Below are 6,421 nucleotides of genomic sequence, written 5' to 3'. Positions count from 1 at the left end.
TAAAATAAAGACATCCATATTGCCCTGGGAGCACCCAAATAGATGAGGGTTTTCCAAATCCATCGGGACACTTAAGTCCCACTCCTTAAAAAACACATTTAAAATCTCGCGGAATCATTTTATGGGGGTATCCTCACTCATTAAAACGAGCGTATCAATTACCAATTACCTCAATATAAAAAAAAACTGCAACAAATCCTACGAAAAGACTAATTCTCCCCATATTGTAGCCATGTTTCATTGCAAATATTTTTTTTCACAAAACCTAAATTACATCCATTTTTCAACAACCTATTAATTAAAATCACGATGAAAGAGAAAGGGGCATTTTTTGGCCCGGAGCTCTGTATGGCATTATTTCAAACAGTCAAAAAGTGGGATGGGATCTACGATGTCAGACGAGTGCAAAGTCAAACGGAGCCTTCATAAAAATGGGCATGGTAACAGATTAAATAATTTGGAATCTTTGGAAATCAAAAAAGCCGTAAAAAGTAAAAATGCATATACTTATCAATTAGATTTATCTAGTAGCCTAATATTAGGTCCAAATATAATAGAATATGTCTGTTAAAATTTGCTAGTTCTAATCACCAAGTCAGTTGACGCTTTGTCGCTTTCGATATATATTATTATTGTAACCCATTAGTCTACATCAGGGGTGTCCAAACTAGATGGGACCCAGGGCCAATAAAAAAGACTAAATACATTGGTGGGCCGCAAAATATTTATAAAAATAAAATACTGGTAATAATACGTAATATCGTTATTTTATTATCTACTTTTTCATTAATTTGTCTTTTACAATTCTGTCAACATCAACCTCAATACTAGTGGTAGCTAGGCGCAGTGCATGTTTAAGTGAAGTATCTGTCAATGAAGACCTGTATTTCGATTTAATAAACTTCATTGTTGAATATGCACTTTCACAAAGGTAGGTACTGCCCATCATCGAGCCCATTTTTTGCCCGAAATTCGTCAGTTTCGGGAAACGTTCAGCGAGGAGCTTAAAAAAATCAATTCCTGTTTCTGTTCTGCCCTTGTAAAAGGGGTCTGATTGCAGATCACACAGTTCCAATTGATAATCAATCTTCACACTCGCAACTGCGATCGTTAATGGATGAGTAAAGAGAGCTATATCACTCTCAATTTTTTTAAAATCTGCAAAACGCCGCTCAAATTCGACGATTACTTCGTCCATGTATTTGAGGTGGTCCAAAAAATTACATTCTTCAAAATTTTTCATCTCTAAATAATGTTCTTTACAACTTGAAAAAAAAGAAAAATCATTTTGTTGTAGAGACGTTTTGAACAATTTCAGTTTACTTCTGAATCCATTCACATTTCCGTACATGTTGGCTATATTGAGGTTTTTACCTTGCAATTTTAAATTTAATTCATTCAAGTGTTGCGTCATATCAGTTAAAAACGCAAGATCAGCCAGAAACTGAGGATCTCGCATTTTATCTTGTAGTTCAGAAGTGTCAGATGATATCTCATTTTTTAGAAATAAAGGTATTTCTTTTCTTAAGGCGAAAAAGCGTTGCAAGCACTGGCCAGCACTTAGCCATCTGATTTCCGAATGCAATAGTAAATCTCCATAGTTTGCATCGATTTCACTTAAAAAGTCTCTAAATTTTCTATGTGTCAATGCCCTGTTTCCACCTCTAATCAAATTGGTTATCCTTATAACAACTTTCATAGCATTCATTTGACGCAAAGATTTTCCACACAAGGCTTCCTGATGTATAATACAATGCAACAACGGGCAATCAATGCCATTTTGTGTTAGAAGTCCCGCGAATCCTGTCACTGTCCCGGCCATAGCTTTTGCCCCATCGGTCACAATACAAGAACACTTACGAAATCCTCCATATTCTACTATAGTTTTGTTAACCGCTTCAAATATATCACTGCCTTTAGTTGTTCCATGAAATGGTATTAAATCCAGCATTTCTTCCGTGATTGTAAAATCTTTGGAAATGCAACGTATAAAGATTATTAATTGACTGACATCGGTCTGGTCGGTACTTTCATCCAAACATATTGAATAGTATTCGCAATCTACAAAGTAATCACATATTTTTTTTGTAATATAATTACCCATGTCCTCTATTCGTCGCGCCACCGTTTGATGAGATAATGCAACAGATTCAAACTTTTCCGCTAATTTCGGCTGCATAAAGCGTTTAGCCATTTCAACTGCGCATTTTTTTATTAAAACTCCATCACTAAATGGTTTTTTGCTCTGGCTAATTGTAATGAAACTTCATATGAGGCAGCCAAGCTTTGTTCATTCTCAGTACTTACTTTTGAAAACATACTTGTTTGCTGTATTAGTTTTTTTTTGTACTCAGCCACCATAACTTTTCTTGCTTCACCGACATGTTTTTTATACTTTTCTTCGTGTAAAGAAGTATAGTGTCGCTTAACATTATATTCTTTACTTACAGATAAAACTTGCATACAAATCAAACACTGAATTTTATTGTTATTGTTGGAGATAAAGTAGTCTAACTCCCATTTCGCATTGAATGTACGATTTTCTTCACTTAACTTCCTCTTCTTTGTAGACATGATGAAAAGTTCAATATACTCAAACACAAAGCGAACAACGTAATACCAAACTTTAAAATAATGTAAAAGTCTTTAATAACCTGAGACTCTCAGGTTATTAAAGACCTGAGAGTAACCTTGCGCAATCAAAACTTTCATTGCGTTGAATGACAAGTGACAAACAAATGCCCAATGAACGATGCGCGGTAGGTACCTATTTTGAGTTCGGGGAATTCCCCGAATTCTCGAGTCAATAGTGATGTGAGCGACGTGATCGAACATACCCAAAACGTTTGAATTTCGTCGCGAGAAAAATAGTTTGCTCATTAATGTATTTAAAACTTCGAACAAAGAAGATAATGAACTAAAATCTGAATAATAATTGCTTTCATACAAAATGTGACAAGAAATAAATAAAGTAACTAAGTTAAAGCAATTATTAATTAAAATAAATATAGTTGAAAAAAATTAAAAAACATGCTTTTACATAATATCGAACTAAAAACTTCAAAATAATTTTTAAAATAAGCTTAAAGCAATAATGAATGAAAAATGATAGTATTATTGTTAAAAAGCGTGGGCGCTTTGTGCCATATTTTTCGTATATCGTGCGCCCGACGCTTTTTCACAATAATACTATCATTTTTCATTCATTATTGCTTTAAGCTTATTTTAAAAATTATTTTGAAGTTTTTAGTTCGATATTATTTAAAAGCGTGTTTTTTAGTTTTTTTAAACTATATTTATTTTTCACTTTTTAGTTTCGTTTGCTACAAAAGCGTGTTTTTTTAGTTTCTTTAAACTATATTTATTTAATGGTAGTTTCTTTATTACCGACTATGGTTCTAACAGGTAACTTTTATTCCGGAGAGGGAGCCTGAGAAACGGCTACCACTAGGGCCGAGGAAGGCAGCAGGAGAGTTACATACAAGCAAGCAAACAAGCAAGCAAACAAACATACAAGTGAAGTTAATATAAAAGCGTGTTAATAAAGTATTATTATATGCAGTGGGTACACCTACAGACCTCTTTGTAGTCGGTGTAACCGAACCGGACTTTTTTTTGAAGCCGGTTAAAAAAAGGTTCAATGGGCCGCAATAATCTAAACCGCGGGCCGCATGCGGCCCGCGGGCCGTGGTTTGGACAGCCCTGGTCTACATAGTTGTCTGTCGGCTTTCCCCATTTCTTTGTACTTACGAAAATGTATTCTATTGCCTCTGTATTGTTTGTTATATGTTTATCTTGCTGTCTCCCTCTTAATGTATACATAAGCACATTAATTTATATCCAGATTATGCTTGAGTAAAACGAAACCGGTCGGTAAAAAAAATAATTTAAAACTCGTGGTTTTACACAAAGTAAGTGCTTTATTTTTATTGAATATGACGAACCACAAGGATTGTTTTCTACAATAAAAATAAAAAAAGTTTAATAATTCATGCCTACATTTAATGATACATTTAGAAATTCAACTTACTTTTATTTATTTCAAACTTGGTTTGCTACATTATTTTTAATTAGGTATCGTGGACCGACAGTTCGTTCCCCCTGTGTCTGGTGACCGGATCTCTAGATCAGAGGTAGCGGGACAGTAATCAGTTCCCGCACTTATTTGCCATGTGCTACCATCTCCCATCTGATCTGAGATGAATGGACCACATAACCAGATACCGGATCAATTGGCACAACCAGACAAAATGTAATTTCATATTTGTAGACTCTAGAGTTTGGAGTTAGAAGGACAAAAGTATTTCAAAAGACACGTATCTGCATTTCTAATTATTTGAGAATTATGGCGGTGTTTGAAAATTATTTGACGAATTTTCTCATAATAAGGAACTTGAGTGAAAAAACATGTATTCATATGGACCAACAAACGCTGAATATGTAGTTTTATTATATGTAAATGAATGATTGTATGTAAATTTAATAAATCATCTTCATAAGAGTTTTAAACGCCCTGTGATTGGTCGGTGGGTTCTGACAGAACTAGACTCGCAAACGGACCACCACTGCGGTATATATTCTAAAGAATTCATGTTTTTTTGGAAATCTTGACAAATACTTAAATTGGAATTATTCATTTCATACTGACCCAAGAGAGATTGACCTTACTATTAACCGACAAAACCGAGGTACGTATGACGTCACGCGTACCCCGCCAGATTTCGATCGTTTTAGAGGGCTTTGAAAAATGCAGGTATTTAATTGCAATGTTTTTTTAATTGACTGGAATTATTTATTGTCAAAAATCAAGTGACTGCAATGTATTTTAGTATTTTTTTTTCTGTAATCAGTACCAAAATACGTTTTACATAAAAAACATATTTGAAATATGCAATAATTCCAAAGAAACATAATATATGCATTTTTATCCATTTAAAGTAAAGAACGGGTAAATAAATGTTTATAAGTGAAATGGTCTTACACAAAATGATCGTAATCAAATTATCGTAACTTTCAAATGATCGTAGGCAAATAGCAAGTGATTGTAAGCAAATAATAGTGCCTGCGAGTAAAAATATTTTATACGCTTTACATGTACCTAATCTATTTATTTATTTATATATAATTTGTACATTTATTTATAACAATTACAGGTAATATAGCGTAAGACGTTATAATTGTACCATTTATGCAGTGTACCTATATGCAATGCCAAAAATCTCGCAAATGCGCTATAGGACACAAAAAATAAATCTATTTTTTTATTTACCGCATTCAAAAACCACGTAGCTCTCCCCACAGGTGAGTTCATAAATAAATTAGTGCGGCTTGCTCTACTATATAGAAGATTGTGATGACGTCCTCGAGAGTGAGACTCTGGTACAAAAAAATTTAATTGGGACAGTATCTCATTATTAGATAAGTGACCGTTTATTAGATGAAAAAAATATTTAAGCAAAGCAATACCTCTACGAGTCTCTAGGGAGTGGTAATTGGTCATGCCTAATATATAAATCGATGGGTAAAGCCAAGGGTAACGTCCATAGAGCCGCGAGAATAAAAACCTTAAAAAAAAATTATGGACTCTTTCAATGCGTAAAGTGTATGTTAATTCATGTGGAGCCCAGATGATCGAGTTTGATTTAAGTACACTTAGGACTAGTGTGTTATAAAATAACGTCAGTGTTTTTGTGTTACGAAACGGATATGAGTTCCTAATTACGAAGCCGAGAAGCCTGTATGCTCTGCTTATTAAATCATCGATGTGTTGGTGAAAAGTTAGTTTGCTGTCGTAAATAACTCCTATATCTTTGATTTGGTTTAGGTGTTGGAGAATAATTTCATTGATTGTATATTCAAATACATGCGGTTTCTTTGATCTTGTATACGAGACGATATTGCACTTGGGTGTACTGAAGTTCAAGTCATTTATTTTGGCCCAGTTTGAGACGCAGTCAATGTCACGTTGAAGGAGAATACAGTCAAGATGGTTTTTTATTGACCGATATAGTTTCAAGTCATCTGCAAATAGTAAATACAGCGAAAAGTAAAACCATTAAAGTAAATAATCGTTTATTTTATAAGATAATGTACAGTACACTATATACTGAAAAATACGTTTAAATATTTTCATAATTTTTTTAAAATTTACAATCAGATGGTAATTCACGAACTTTTTCGATCAAATGCTTTTACGACCAAATGATAATTACGATCTTTTTAGATGCGATCTTTTTGCTTACGATCATTTTATTACGATCATTTCATTACAATCATTTGATTACAATCAAAATGTCGGTTTCCATAAACAAATGGTTCATGCTTTAAATAATTAGTCGACCGTCCAGTTACCTTATATGCTACGTATACATACGCGAGCCGAACTGCCGATCTAAACCTTAACTTAAGACGTAACCGGGCG

This window comes from Hesperophylax consimilis, chromosome 10 (genome assembly GCF_061612785.1).
Source record: "Hesperophylax consimilis isolate HC1 chromosome 10, BYU_Hcon_1.0, whole genome shotgun sequence".
NCBI classification, from domain to species: domain Eukaryota; kingdom Metazoa; phylum Arthropoda; class Insecta; order Trichoptera; family Limnephilidae; genus Hesperophylax; species Hesperophylax consimilis.
Note: the sequence above shows the minus strand (reverse complement) of the source record.